The sequence below is a fragment of the Ovis canadensis genome, chromosome 10, assembly GCF_042477335.2.
Source record: "Ovis canadensis isolate MfBH-ARS-UI-01 breed Bighorn chromosome 10, ARS-UI_OviCan_v2, whole genome shotgun sequence".
Taxonomy (NCBI): domain Eukaryota; kingdom Metazoa; phylum Chordata; class Mammalia; order Artiodactyla; family Bovidae; genus Ovis; species Ovis canadensis.
In genome coordinates, this window is record NC_091254.1 from 95,771,541 (window position 1) to 95,787,464 (window position 15,924).

Consider the following 15,924-nt stretch of genomic DNA (forward strand, 5'->3'; position numbering starts at 1 on the left):
TGAAACCCACACTCATGTTGGACTGGGCTGGCCAAAAAGTTTGTTTGGCTTTTTCCAGAAGATGACATGGAAAAACACAGACAAGCTTTTCAGCCAACCCAGTACATACAGACAATCCATTGAATTAAAAGAGCAATTAAAGAGAGATCAAACTCTTGTAGTAACTTTGTATGCCTTTTTTTTTCCAACTATGATTTTCTCTAGCATGTGAGCATAAACCTGTGTGGTTAGAACTGTGACCGAAGGAAGGGGATCGAACTGCACATCCACCAGTGAAAGCTATCGTTTTAACTGCCAGCATCTGCAACACCTAAATAAGACCCCGTCGCCTCCACTGCATTTCTGGAAATGTGCTCAATTGTCACATAGTAAAAAGCAAGTATTGGGCCAGTTCCCAGGGGTGGTGGTACTCTGAAAAAACTGATTCCAATCCTTATGTCCTTTAAAAACAACTCAAGTAAACATATGAACTTAGATTCCATTCCTCTCACCTCTGATGACTGGTCCATCTCAAATTCCATCCATTGGGAATAGACGAGGAGATGGACAATATCCTTGGAAAGATTATATGTCTAGACCAAGGGACACATCAGTTTTTTACTTTCACATAGGAAAAAAAAAAAAAAAAGCCTTTTTGCTCAGAGAGCCAGATGGTAGACAGAATTGCTCTATTTAATTCTGGAAGCTGTTCATGAAAGACAGTGCGCTGGATACGCTGACAGAGATGAATGCTTTGGGAAAGATTGCCCCCCAGACCAGAAACTTGATTTGCAATCGAGGAGAGTTTGTCTGTTTCCTAAGCGACCGATCTTCCAGAATGACTTTCAAAAAGGTGCGAATTGAAAATTAAATCTGAAATCATGAGATAACTAACATCTTCCTGTTATAGTTACACGTTTGGGCGTATGATTAATCCCTGGTCATTTGGCAGGACTGTTACAACAAATCACAATCTGAAATAAACTTCTTATATTCAATTTGTATGCTAAAATGTATTGGCTTGGCACACAAGGATTCGATTTTTGCCAGAGTTTTGTAACAGGGAATAAGGATTTGTGTTGCCAAGAGAAAATTAAGGGACCGAGGATAGCATTCTTCTGAACAATCCAGAATACTATTGTGCTTAAAAATTAGGCAATGTAGGATTTGCACTTTAGTATTTTAGTGTTATGTGTTCACACACAGAATTTCACCTATATAGCATTTCTCTTTCCAGAAGTAATTAGGGGATTCAGTTAAAACCAATTATTTGTGATGTAAAAGAGGTCCCTGTGCTGAACCCCACACCAGGGGATGGTAAATCAATGGTTCCTTCCAGGGTACGTTCTGTTTGATTATACTTGTATTTCATAATATTTTAGCCTTTTCATTTTGTACTCATAGTTGCAGTGGTTTATGAAGTAACAGTCTCTAGATTTCATTCCAAGTGGAAAGTTGGCATGAAAAGTCTCAATCCAATTATTTCTGTACGCGTTTTGAAACAAATCATTTTGGCCCTTTTGAGAATCTTACAGGAGGTGATAAAAATAGGAAATTTCAGGTTTCAGATGTTTTATTGCGCTCTCCTAGCATAATAACAGCTTCATTAAAGAGGTTCACAATACAATATGAACTTTGTGAGATGTCTAGAACACACTTGCTGGCCTTCTTTCGAAAGTTTTGTGTGCAAGAAAGTTGTTCTGTTTCACGTCATATTTCATTTCGTTTTGGTGGAGGTTTTGTGAGATATTGAATTGTTTCACCCAAATGCATGATTCTAAGAGTCTGGAAGGTGGGAGCAGTGTTCTCGAGGGTAAGGGCTCAGGACACTTCCCAGCTAAGATCACACATGAGACAGTGGGATGGGTTTCAGGGCTTGTTGAAATCTTGTGAACTGAGAGCACTTCAGTTTATGGGGTGCGCTGGAAGCAGATGTTGGGGAGTTCTTCTCCGGAGCCCTGGGACGTCAGAGCTTCCGCTCAGTCACTGTGCAAGAACATGACGGGGAATGCGAAGATGCCCCCTTCTCCTCTGAACTGGGGAGTCAATCGTTTCACAGGCTGGACACATTTTAAAACTGCTGTGACAAACCTAGATGGTGTATTAAAAAGCAGAGACGTCACTTTGCCAGCGAAGGTCCGTCCGGTCAAAGCTATAGTTTTTCCAGTAGTCACGTACAGAAGTGAGAGTTGGACCGTAAAGTAGGCTGAGTGCCGAATAATTGATGCTTTTGAACTGTGGTGTTGGAGAAGACTCTTGAGAGTCCCTTGGACAGCAAGGAGATCCAACCAGTCCATCCTAAAGGAAATCAGTCCTGAATATTCATTGGAAGGACTGATGCTGAAGCTGAAGTTCCAATACTTTGGCCACCTGATGCGAAGAACTGACTCGTTGGAAAAGACGGGAGAGGACCTATAAAAGTCATCTAATGCAGGGGGGCTTAGTGGTGGTCCAGGGATTAGGACTCCAGGCTTCCAGTGCAGGGGCTTGATTCCCAGTCAGGAGACTAAGATCCCATGTGTTCTGTGGTGCAACCAAAAGAAGAAAAAAAAAAAAAAAACCCAAAAGTCATCTAATGCGGAGGCGCGTCTGCTGCCCCATTTCCCTACCCAGAATCCCTGCCCCCCGCTCCCAAACAATGCGTGAGTTTCTCCAGTCATGCGAAACTATGAGTCTCCAAAGGGTTCCAGAGTGCTTCCTGCTATCGGACTGAAATCTGCCTTCCTGTAATTTCCACCCATTGTTCCCAGTTACATGCCTCCGACCCGAAAAGAAACAGGCCCTGCTTTCCATTGTGACGGCACTCTGCTCTCGGTGGGGAGGTGGGGAGGAGAGCGGGAAGGGTTTGTGGGCAGACAGGGTCGTGTCCTCTCTGACCCTCAGTCTCTTCTCCTGTGAAATGCCGGTTATCAGACCTGACCTACAGAGTGGTTGGGAAGATTTGAGAAAACGTGTGTAGGACATACAGCGGGGGCTCAGTAACAGATTAGCATTGTTGTTACTACTGAAGGTGCCTAAGGAACTTCCCTACAGGTCTAGTGGTTAAGACTTCACCTTCCAGCTCCAGGGATGTGGGTTTGATCCTTGGTGGGGAAGCGAAGATCCCACATGCCTCACTGCCAAAAAAAAAAAAAAATCAAAACATGAAACAGAAACAATATAGTAACAAATTCATTAAATGCTTAAATAGTGATCCACATAAAAAAATGATCTTAAAAAAAGGGAGAGAGAAAAAGGAGGTGCCTAGTAATCTCCGTTGGAGTTTCTTTTTCTTTAGGCTAATGGGCCTCTGTGTTTCATTGGTTTTAGGAATTTTGTGGTTCTGGACCTCTCCATGTTCCCAGTTGTTCCCATCCTGCCCATTGCCTTTCCATCCTTTTCCAGACTCATGCTTGCGGGAGAGCAGTGGGGAATGCTTCCTTGGAGCCGCGTCCCTGGCCACTGAAACTGCATCGATGTCCACAGAGGGTGCTCTGTTCTAGTCCTTTCCTCCAGAGACCAAATGTCGAGCAGATTCCCATTGAGGAAATGATAGGCATTCCATGGAATAAGAACAGAAAGAATCACAAGACAAAAATCCACTCTCTCTAATATCGTACTGATCATGGTATGCCCCTTACCTGAGGGTCCTTGTGCCAGACGCCTGCACATGTCCTCTCTCAGTTACTCTTCGCATCAGCCCAGTGACGTCACCGTCTCTGTTTCCCTACAGAGGACATAGAAGTTTGGGGGATTTAAGTGAGGGCAGCATTCTAGAGTTGAACATAGGTCCTCTTCGAACGAGGCCGTTTCTCTAGGTCCATCTGGTGGGATGGGCATCATGGATCTCTTTCCATCCTCCCATCCTCATATTTCTACCCACCTCTTGCCAACTCCCCTACCTTCTCTGAAGGGTTGGCAAGGGACCACGGTGGGATGAGGGATGCTTCTTCTGCTCCATGCAGGGTCGGGTGGGATCGGGAGGTTTGAGGGTCCCTATCAGTGACGGAGGTGAAGCCAGTCTCTCGGAAACTAAGGAGACAAAGACTGTGTGAGTGACACGCGTGTCTGCTATGTGTGTGCTAAGTCGCTTCAACTGTATCCGACTCTTTGCAACCCCATGGACTGCAGCCCACCAGGCTCCTCTGTTCATGGGATTCTCCAGGCAAGAATACTGAAGTGGGTGGCCTCTAGGGGATCTTCCCGACCCAGGGATCGAACTCACATCTCTTACATCTCCTGCATTGGAGGCCAGTTTCTTGACTGTAATTAGCACCACCTGGGAAGCAACTTCCAAGGTCAAATTGATGATCCAACCCAATCAATCAGCACAAAAAACAGTGGGGTAGGGACTTCCCTGGTGGTCCAGTAGGGAAGACTCTGCTCTCTCAAGGCCAGGGGCCTGGGTTCGATCCTTGGTCTGGGAACTGGACCCCACATGCTGCAACAAAGACCCAGTGCAGCCAGATGAATAAATAAATTAACTAAAAAAACCCACAATGGGGTAGACGTGGATTCCGGGCAGGGGGAATCCAAGGCGCTGGGTGCTCTGGACACTCACCTGAATACACTTTCCCAGGAGAACAGAAAACCCCAATGCAGGGAAACAGAAGGCTCCTTCCTCCCAGCAGTCTCCACCGCCAGCTTGTCCTTCCCACCCAGAGACAGGGGGAGAGGCACACAGCAGGCCATGTGTCGCCCGAGGGCACGGTGATCCCACCTGCCTGACTCCCAGTCTGCTTCTATATCGCCAGACCCATGGGTAGCCTAGAGCGCCCCCCACCCGCCCCAAACTTCTGCTCTGCATCACCCCACTGTTACCATCTGATCCCCTGGACTGTCTCCCCAGCAGAACAGGCAGCTCCTCAACCCCAGAATGGTATTTCATGAGACCGACAATTCCCATTCCTCGGCTAAGAGCATACCATCATGATAACATGTGAGGGCTCTTTTAACATGGCTCCAAAGTGATATTTCCAAATCATTTGAGAAATATTAAAATTTAGAAATGCAATGGAACCTCCGTCTAGGGGCACGTCTTTAATAATATCTAAAAAGCAAGCGGTTAGAAAAGGCAAGAAATATGCCTGCAAGCCAATGTTCCCTATAAAACAGGGAAGCCTAAAGCCAGTCCTGAACCGCAGCCTCAGAAGGTCGGGATGGAGGTTGTCCAGCTCATAAGCACATTCCTCTCCTTCTCCTGATGTTTCTTTTCCAGGTCATAGGAAAACAAGCATAATAATGTATCTTCCTTATAGGTGCCAAGACTCGTGCTGGTCCCTTCCAGACTCTTTTCTTTATTGTGTTTGGGAGCAAAAGCCCGGTGGCAGCAGGAGGAAGAGAGCGTTAGGAGGAGACAGAGAAAGAGAACAGGGGACCGGGGCGCTACCCTGTGGGCACTGGATGCGAGCTGTGCTTTCAGGAGCTACCAGCAGCCTCTTCTTTTGCTCAGATACATCCAGCTCTTTCAGGTGTCAGCTCTATTCCGGGAAAACCCTTGAGTCTGTCGGCGTCCCCCCAGGAGACGGCTAGCAGCTCCAGCTGGGGTGAAGGAGGGTGGAATGAAGGGACCTTTCCCAAAGGTTAGACGCACTGTTTGGGAGCCCCAAAGACAGTGCAGTAAGCTCTGCTGACGAAACAGAGCTGTCCGCACCCCAGACCCAGAGGGACAAGGGCAAGGGTCGTCATGGGGACCTGGGAGCACCACAGGGCTTCCCTGGTGGCTCAGACGGTAAAGAGCCCACCTGCAATGCGGGTGACCTGCGTTCGATCCCTGGGTCGGGAAGATGCCCTGGAGGAGGGCATGGCAGTCCACTCCAGTAATCTTGCCTGGAAAATCTCATGGACAGAGGAGCCTGGCAGGGTACAGTCCATGGGGTCTCAGAGTCGGACACGACTGATCGTCATGCTGAGAGGATGGCTTTTGGAGGATAAAGGGCACGGGCAGTTCGGGGGACCCCACAGGGAGGGAGCTGCAGGGATGAAGATCCAGCCTTTCTTCCCAGACTCCCTCTGGACTCCTCACTGGCCAAGCCCAGCTGGAGTTCCATGACCTATGTACACCAAGCAGATCAGGGGGTCGGAGAGCACAGATGGTGGGGAGCGGAGTGGGTGTGGAAGGGCAGGTGGGCCGTTTCTGGATGCCCAGCATCACGTGAGGGCAGGTGGGCCATTTCTGGATAGCCCTGAATGCCCAGCATCACGTGAGGGCAGGTGGGCCATTTCTGGATAGCCCTTGAATGCCCAGCATCACGTGAGGGCAGGTGGGCCATTTCTGGATAGCCCTGAATGCCCAGCATCACGTGAGGGCCCGTGTGTCGTGCCGGGGGGATTGCAGTTCACCCAGTCATGAAAACTGCAGGCTTTACCAAGGCTGGGTTGTTGCAGAATGGTATACAGTGTTCTTCCTCCCCTTTGCGTGGTGGCTCCAATGCTCTGTGTCTGCAGATCCTTGCTAGTTCCTGGTGTGTATGTGTGTGTGTGTGTATGTGTGTGTGTGAGTGAGTTCCTCTCCAAGCACTTACATGGTAAGTAGGGAACCTGGACCTGGTGTGAGCCCAGCAGGCCTGGTGTTTTTTGCTTGTGTGTGGGATGCAGACAATGGAATTGGACTCAGCACAGTTTCTGGGATCCAGCTGGTGGGTCCCACACATGGTGTTACTTAGAACTGAATCCGTCAGACTTCGGGTATTGCTCTATGAATGACTGTCCTTGTTTGGTCCAGGCCTTCTGAATTTGACAGTAGAGGGTGGGCCCCAGGGTCCACCCTGGAGCACATAGCTGTGGCTGCTCTCTTCAGAGTAAGCGTGGGGCAAGATTGGGGAGCTCTCTCTGGGACGTGTAGTTCGGAGCCACTGAGATATTCGCTGATGGAGACAGAGGTCGCTGCCCCCAGCTGGGTGTCCAGGGCTGGGCAGGGATGCTGAGGCCTGGTGGGACCTGGGTGTGTCTGAGTGCCCAGTTCCAGGAATGACTGTGACCCAGGAGGCCACCTCTCTGCTGACCTTGAACCTCCCCTACATTCTTGTTAAAGTCCACCTTTGTGTCATCTTTGCTGGGGAGCTGAAAGAGGTGGGATTCTTTCTATAAGAAAAAGTGGAGTAACACAGGGCTTTGTCTTTGGGAGATGCTGTGTCCTGAAAAGCAGAGACAACGGCATGGATGCCCGAAGTTGGGATGGATGTGGGCAGGAAGGCCCCGGGGTCTTTACCACAGGTACTCAGGCCTTAAAAGGAAGTGTGACCTCATTTCACAGTCACAGCCTAGTGAAGCCAGCGACCCCAGCAAAGAATAGCTGCTTCTCCTTCAGCCTGAGGACCTGTCACTCCTGCCAGTTACCTCCTCTGCTTACAGAATGCTTCCCCTGGTGGGTGACTCAGCCCAGCAGAGAAAACCCATTAGTAGACGGACTCTCTTTTAGCTGGGGGGTGGTGGGATGTGCCGGCTGTTCTTATCCACTCCTAGAAATCAGGGAAGGTGTATGGAGCTGGGTGTCCACGTGGCATGGAAACGTCGACCTGGGGGCGTAGAGTGTGATTGGCCGTGTGAACTGGGCCTGTTACCTGGAAGAGCACTGGCTTCAGAGCCTGGCCAGCGAGGAGATCAGCCTCACTCCTAAAAGTGACCTCAGGACTTCCCTGGAGGTCCAGTGGTTGAGAATCGGCATGCCAGTGCAAGGGACTTAGGTTTGATCCCTGGTCTGGGAAGGTCCCACATGCTGTGGGGCAACTAAAGTCCATGCCCACGACTACTGAGCCCCAGCACCCTAGAATCTGTGCTCCCCAACAAGTGTACCCCCACTTGCTGCAGCTAGAGAAAGCCCCAGTGCAGCAACAGAGACCCGGCAGGGCCAAATTAATAAGTGTGTTTTAAAAAGTGACCATCAGGCTCCATGGCCCTGCATGAGGTAGTCCCTTTTCTGTCTAGCTTCTTCATCCCAAAGTAGACACAGCAGTAGTGGCCACCTATAAAGTGGTCGTCAGGATGAAAGGAGTTGCTCCATGTCAAGTATTTAGGAAAGTGTCTGGAACTTATACTAAGCTTTCAAGTCATTTACCCATTCACTCATTCAGCATTCAAGAAGTATTTATTGAGTTATGTGCCAGGAACTGTTTTAAGCTACGGATAACCCAGGTGAAAATATTTGCCTGCATGGAGCTTATTATTAGGAGCACGGAGCCGTAAAGATGTTTACGGTTTCATCCTTTTCTTCACATCGCACAACCCTCATATGCTGAAAAGATGTGGAGGTTACGGCCGCACAGGCCTTGCTAGCTTTGCTGACGTTAGGCGTTTCCAATTCCTAGCAGAGGCTGGAGGAAGAAATGCGTTCTTATTGAAATGGTTCATTCTTTCTGAATTGCTAATGCTTCCTTGTGCATTTATGGGTTCCATAATGCTGAACTGAGGGTGGGGAGTTTAAGAGAATGGTTGACCTAGGTAACCACCATTTTTAGATAGAAAAGCCCAGCTTAGGACAGAACTGAATTTGGGGAGTTAAACTCGAGAAACTGCCAACTTTTGAACTTTGCAGTAGGAAGGGGTGAAAGTTGAGAGTTGGTTCGAACATGGGAGTTTTCTAGTGATTTAAAAACAGTTTTTATTTGTGGTAGGGAGGGACCTCCAACGCTCAATTCAATTAAAACCCACAAAGAAACTCTCTGTAGCCCACGCCACATGGCTGCAATGCGCGCCAACCTTGGCTCTTTGGGACGGTGGCCTGGGTTAAATGTTTACAAATACTGTGCTGTGTTTAGGGCTGGGTCTCAGAGTTCGGCTCTTAAACTTGTTCATGGTATTAACTGATTCCAGGAAGAGAAACTGGGAAAAAGGTTTGCAAAGGCACAGAAAGGAACCCAGCCACATTTTCTCATCTTTTAATCATAGAACTTGGCACGAGGGAACCACAACCTTTTCATGATTATTGTACAAGTTTTCTTTGTTCATTTATTCAGCAAATGCTGTGTGAGCATCTAGTTGGGTCAGGTATGGCCCCTTATGCTGGAGACAACACAGTAAGCCAAGTGGCAGCTGCAGGACCAAGGAGGCCTGGCCCTGGCCCTCAGGGAGCTTAGCATACAGTGGGAGAGACAGAAGCTAACGGAATCTGATGGTAACAATAAATGTCCAGGTAATAGCTGGGGTGCTTCTAAAAAGAGGTAGGTGGTGCCCTAACAGTGAATAATGAGAGAATTTGCTTCATTAGCAAAGTCAGGGTAAACTTTCTTGTGCTATGCTTAGTCACTCAGTTGTGTCCAAGTCTCTGTGACCCCATGGACTACAGCCCGCCAGGCTCCTCCATCCATGGGGATTCTCCAGGCAAGAATACTGCAGTGGGTTGCCATGCCCTCCTCCAGCGGGGATCTTCCCGACCCAGGAATCAAACTGGGTTCTCCTGCATTGCAGGCAGATTCTTTTCAGACTGAGCCCGAGAGAAGCCCACAGAGAAAGTGTAAGTCCCTGAGTCACGTCCGACTCTTTGTGAGTCCGAGGACCGTAGCCCACCAGGCTCCTCCATCTGTGGAATTCTCCAGGCAAGAAACCCTTCTTAAGTGAGGGTAGGGTCAGGATGACGATGAAAGTCTTTGCCGTGTGTGATGGAGCACGGCAGGGTCTGCACCCCTGGCCCCCAGCCTCACCCCTCTCCCCACCTCTGTCTCCGCATGTCGCTGTGCTTGCCACCGGCGTCAGCGCCCAGGGTTCCCGTTCCTGGAATCCTCTGTTTCTCATCACCTCCTCTTCATCCAGTTGACCTTTTACTCTCCCTTCAGAGCTCAGGTCACATTATCCCCAAGGGAATAAGAGTGACCTCTGACCTCTAGCCTCCAGGATGGTGAGAAATCAATCTCTGTTGTTTAGGCCGCCCAGTCTGTGTGGTTCCAACAGTGGCCAGCAGTGAGGTTCCCTTCGTCCTCACAAGGCCCTCCATGGTGCAAGCATCTGGAGAATGAGGGGGATCTCCTGTCTCTCCCTCCCTTCATAAGGGCATTGATCCCACTGGGGGGGCCCCATCCTCATGACCTCATCTGAACCTAATCACCTTCAAATACCATCACGCCACAGGGCCAGGGCTTCCATCTGTGAGTTTCCGTGCATGGCAAGGATGCAAGCACCCAGAACATCACTCTCACCAGGTACCAAGAGCTCTGCTCCTGCTGTGAAAACGGCTGAATAAAATGGTCATGGTTCCTATTTTCATACAATTCCCCAGGTGACTCAGTGGCAAAGAATCCACCTGCCAATGTAGGAGATGGGGGTTCCATCCCTGGGTCGGGAAGATCCCCTGGAGGAGGAAATGGCAACTTACTCCGTCCAGTATTTTTGCCTGGAGAATCCAATGGACAAAGGAGCCGTGTGGGCTACAGTCCATGGGGTCACAAAGAGTCGGACACCGCTGAGCACAGCACAGCCCTGTTTTCATGGAATTTATAATCAGAGGGAAGAATGCAGTGAATAATGTATCAGTACATATGGAATCTTGGAATAAAGATTTCTCACTGCTGGGGGCTCTGGTACCCCTAGGGTTCTTGCCTGCTGGCCGGGGGCTACCAGTCAAAGCAGGGGCCACAGTCAAAGCTGCAGTAATTCCTGCAGGTCTGCGGGCCACTGTCCACATTCCCCAAAGCCCACCCAGGAAGTCTTTCCTGGAGGAACACTGAGCCGCAGGCCACCAGGCCACCCAGAAGACCGGGGCGCCTCCAGATCAACTGAACGGAGCCCTGCACCAGACGGCAAAAACTATGTTTCTTAAACCTCCCAGTGTGGGTCCCTGGAGCGTGGGAAATGCATTGAGAAGACACAGCACACACAAACCTTCCTCTCAAAGATCTACTCAGTTAAAATCTGATGCAGCAAAGCATTTCAGGAATAGACACAATGTATTCATGTGAGTAATGGAGATCACCTTGTCAAATTTAGCATGATGATAACTGAATGTTTTTCACGTATGTGTGTTTCCTATTTTAGTTGTTGGTCTAATAAATAAAATCATTTGTATATTTTTAATAATAGTCGAGAGAAATGAGACTTAAAACCTTGGTAGAGAGCAGTGAAAAACAGTGCTTGTGGCATTTCCCCTTACTGTAAAATTTAATGAAACAATTGATGGAGAATTAATAAAACAATAAAATACCAATTATACATTTCCTACTGTGGTGCTTAAAGGAGATGACCTAGATTATTCCCTAAGTTAAAAGCCTGCATGCATAAAACAGACCACACTATATTTCAAAGTCACTGGTAGATTATATTTTCTGAAGGCAATTAGCAAATTTATGCAACATTTAGAGTTTCTGATTTTGCACTTTTCTGGCCCTTTTAAAAATATATATATTTTTAATTGATTGATGATTGCTTTACAATATTGGTTTGATTTCTGTCACACATCAGCTTGAATTAACCATAAGTGTACATATGTCCCCTCCCTCTTGAGTCTCCCTCCCACCTCCTATCCATTGCCACCCCTCTAGGTTATCACAGAGCCCAGCTTGAGTTCCCTGGGTCAAACAGCAAGTTCCCACTGGCCCTGTCTTTACAGATGTTAGTGTATGTGGTCCTGACCAACCTGTCTGCAGAGCAGCGATGGAGACGCAGACGCCAAGAACAGACTGATAGACAAGGGCTGGGGAGAGCGTGAGATGAATGGAGAGAGTCGCATGGACTGGTTATGAATAGCTGGCATTTAAAACATATGCTAAGAAGTATTGATAATCTTTTTCTTTTCTTTCCTGAGCCATACAGCCGTTGGCTGTCTGTTTTACATATGGTAATGCAAGTTCCCATGTTACTCTTTCTCACCCTTTCCTCCCTTCTCTGCATGTTCATAAGTCTATTCTGTCTGCTTCTCCGCTGTTGCCCTGTAAATAAATTCTTCAGCACCATTTTTTCTAGATTCTGTATGTATGTCTTACAATACAGCATTTATCTTTCTCTTTCTGACTTACTGCACTCTGTATAATAGGTTCTAGGTTCATCCACCTCATTAGAACTGACTCAAATGCATTCCTTTTTATGGCTGAGTAATATTCCATGATAATCTATCATATTATCCTGTGGTCTAACCGCCCCCGCCCCCTGCCTCCACCTCTGTAGTAACAGCTCGGGTTCTGCCGCCTTGGCCCCCGAGTTAGCAGAAGGGAACGTTTCTCAGGGTGTGTGGCTCTTTCCTTTGCCCTTTGCAGACGTGGGCCACGCTACTCTCTTTGCTTCCCTCTTCCACTTTCTGCTTGGCAAGTCTTCCTTTCCTCGCATTTCTACCACGCTGCCAGTGTCCCCTGAGCCCCTGGATTGGGTCAGTCACTCCTGCTCCAGGACCCCCACTTCCCTCTCCACATTCCCGAGGTCTGCTCCCTCTTCCCGGGAGCAGGGAGAGACGCGTCTCAGTTGCTGCGGCTCTGGGCCCTTGTTTTCTGTGCTGGGTCTAACGATGCCTTGGTTCTCCGTGAGTGTTTGTCAAACTGATTGAACTGGGCCGAGCGAGGCCTCTGGCTCCTCATCCCCTGGCGTTTGTCCTGTTGTTGACTTTGGCCACCGCCTCTGGCCTCGCACTGGACAAATCACTTATAGGTCTCTCACTAAGTTGAAAATCACAGTGTCTGGTTTGTGAACCTCACAGGATTCTTAAGTATCAAGTGAGGAGCCCAGAAAGTACCGCTGGATCAGATCCCGTTGGATGGAAACGTTGGCATAAGGCGAGCCTGAGTTTCCTCTACTTTTTTGGACCCGGTAACTTGACAGCTGGCCCTTGGTTGCTCAGCTCCGGGCATGTCAAGAACCGGCTGTGACTCTGATCCACCCAGACCGGTTCCTGGGAAAGTCCTAATTCCCACTGATGTAAAAAGGGAGGAGAAGGATGAGGAAGAGATGCTGTGAGCAATCAAGGCTGGAGACCCTCATCCCACGGTGAGTGCTAGAGTCACCCAGGGAAGAGGCCAGCAAAGGACCACAGCAGAGGCTACCTTGGAAGTAAGAAGTGGGTGGCAGTGATGCTAAGGACAGGACCAGCTCCTTGGGCTCGCTCATTTCATCCTCTTGCTGCCCTGTGAGGGAGGGTTTCCATTTTTTTCCTCATCAGAAGAGGAAACAGAGGCTCACTTAGAAACCAAAAACTTCCCCTGAAGTCCTACAATAAAGAAAAGTTAGAGGCAGGATTTATTTCCAATGGTCTGGTGGCTCAGATAGTAAAGCATCTGCCTGCAGTGCAGGAGACCCGGGTTTGGTCCCTGGGTTGGGAATATCCCCTGGAGAAGGAAATGGCAACCCACTCCAGTATTCCTTCCTGGAGAATCCCATGGACAGAGGAGTCTGGTGGGCTACAGTCTATGGGGTCGCAAAGAGTCGGATGCCACTGAGCGACTAACACGTTGCTGTTTAGGTCTCTGCAGAGCACTGAGCAGAGCTCCCTGGGCTGGACAGTAGGTTCTCACTCTAATGTAGTTTCTATGACAGCCCTGTGATGTCTTCATTTTGCAGATAAGGGTGCCTAGACAAAGAGGTTGGCTGCCTTAGCTCAGCCAGTGGCAGCTCGAGGAATCAAGCTTGGCCTTCATGGCCTCCCCTTGCCCCAGGCTCTGAGTGAAGCAAAGATTTCAGACCCTCCAGAAAAAGAGCATCCTGCTGCAGGCCGCAGGCGCCCCCAACACAAGGGTCACATATGAGAGCAAAGAAAGGACGAGGTTCGTGCTTCTCTCACAAGGTACCAGCTGCCTGAGAAATACACTCTCCTTTGAAACTGACAGCTTTATATTCTTGCTTTATGTTTGTATCCACAATGAGAACATTCACTTCTAATATTTAACTTACAGCTGGTAGGAAATATCTTTGAACTATTCTCAAGGTTTGTGCCAAATATTTTTAAGATTCAAAGGCAGGCAAAAACCTTGTCATTTTCTCCAGCAGATTTTTTTTCCTCTTGTGTTATTGCCTGGTTTAGGCATGCTTGCCTTACAACAATGATATTTGAACAAAAACTAAGTTTTCTGTGTTTTCCTGGAAGCTCTCATTTCTCATCATCTGTATTTAAGAAAAACAAAACCAGTGTATACAGTCTTCAGTTTGGTTCCTCTGAGTTTGCGTCTCATGCACTGATGTGTTTCCATCAGGCTGCCAAATTCCACTCTTCTTGCCTTGCCTGGGTAATTCTGAAACAAACTCAAAACTAAGAACAAAAAACAAAGGAGAACACAAGATTTGCAGTCAAGAGACTGAAATGCAGCTCTTCCATTCATTAACTCTGTGACTGGGGCGCATCAGGCCAGCACTGTCTCTGGTTTCTCTTCTGTAGAGCCAAGTTTGCGCTGTTTATCTCCTGAAAATGAAATACGTGACCCCATTTGGAGTGTCGTGGGTATTGCTGGACAGAGTGGTGCTAAGTCGCTTCAGTCGTGTCCGACTGTTTGTGACCCTGTGGACTGCAGCCCACCAGGCTCCTCCATCCAAGGGATTCTCCAGGCAAGATCGCTGGAGTGGGTGGCTGTGCCCTCCTCCAGGGGATCTTCCCAACCCAGGGATCAAATCCGCGTCTCCTGAGTGTCCTGCATTGGCAGGCAGGTTCTGTACCCCTAGCACCACCTGGGAAGCACACACTTAATCCACACATGCTTTCTCTCTCCCGTTCAACAGTCTTTTCTTCACTGGGTTAGAATTTTCCTCTGTCCCGTCTCTTTACTGCTTCCCATTGTTGGCAAAGACTCTCTCTCCCAAGCTGTTTTGAATTCTAGAACAATCCTTGTTATTTGGTCTTAGTTTCTGCATTTTTTAGAAAAGTCAGCCCTTTTCTTTTTTTTTTTTGACTCTCTGCCTTCTAAATTTCTGTCCTGGCATCCTCATAGTTTGGCTAACTCCGAAATGTGTTTCTGGGATAAAGTTTATGTGTAAACAACAGGCAGCTGAAATCACCAACCCTCTGCTTCACTGGGGCGGGGGACGGGGGGTGGGTGGGGGAGATGGGGGGGCTGGAAACGAAGGAGGGTGATCTTTCTAGTCTCTTTTCAGATGTTGGAGTCACACATTTCTCTGTCTGCTTTCAAATGCTCTTAGGAATTCTAGGAGCCTGTGCTGGGCCCCGGTTTGCCCTTTTGGAGAAGTTTCTCTGACCTTTAGCCCACTCTGGGTGGGAAGAGCTATGGAACAAAAGCCCGTCCTCCGCCCCCCACCCCCCACCCCCACCCTGGAGCCGTGAAGGGAGAGCATTAAACTCTGGCCCCTTTTCAAGGTGAGGTGATTCCAGATTGGATTTACCTGGAAGTAGAAAAACCCCTCCATCCGTGCAGCGTCTCTGTAAATTCTCCCCGTGAACTCAGCCAGGTGCTCAGCGAGCTGTCCTTTGGCTCCACTGTTCCTCTGGACGTGGCGTCCATGTCTCAAGGCTGCTCCGGCAAACTGTCACCAGCGGGGCGGCTGCAAACAGCAGACACGCATTATCTCACGGTTCTGGGGGGAGCTGTCAGGGTCAGCGTGTCCCCGAGCCGCGTTCAGGCGTCCATGGCGCAGCGTCCGGGGTGCTGCTCAGCCAGCGCGGGGTCACCCCGTCTCTGCATCCATCTCACTTGTGCAGCCCTCTCTGCCCTCATGTGATGGGGTCCCCTCCGTGCTGATCTCGTGGCTTCTTGTAAGGACACCAGTCATCTTGGATGAATGGCCCATCCTATCCAGTGGAGGAGCCTCTTGGGACCGCATCTTTTATTTTTTTAACTTTTTGTTTTATGTTTTTTTTTTAATGTTGGTTTTTTATGATAGCTGATTTTTTTTTAACTTTAATCTTTTTGTTTTGTATTGAGGTATAAGCGATTGACAATGTTGTGATAGTTTCAGGTGAACAGCAAAGGGACATGTACCTATTCTTCCCCAAACCTCCTTCCCAGCCAGGCTGCCACACAATATTGAGCAGAGTGTCTTCTGCTACACGGGAGGCCCTCGTATATATGTATCTGGAAGGGAAAGTTGCTCAGTCGTGTCCGACTCTTTGTG

General features: G+C 48.7%; 1 long non-coding RNA gene across 1 annotated transcript; it reads right to left on the bottom strand.

The window, feature by feature from the left end:
- Positions 1-1,534: 1,534 nt before the first annotated feature.
- Positions 1,535-15,519, bottom strand: LOC138446955 (uncharacterized). The gene is made up of 4 exons (XR_011259621.1): positions 15,196-15,519; positions 3,861-3,990; positions 3,034-3,685; positions 1,535-2,502 (listed from the first exon to the last, which is right to left on the bottom strand). It is a non-coding gene; the product is annotated as an uncharacterized lncRNA (long non-coding RNA).
- Positions 15,520-15,924: the final 405 nt, after the last annotated feature.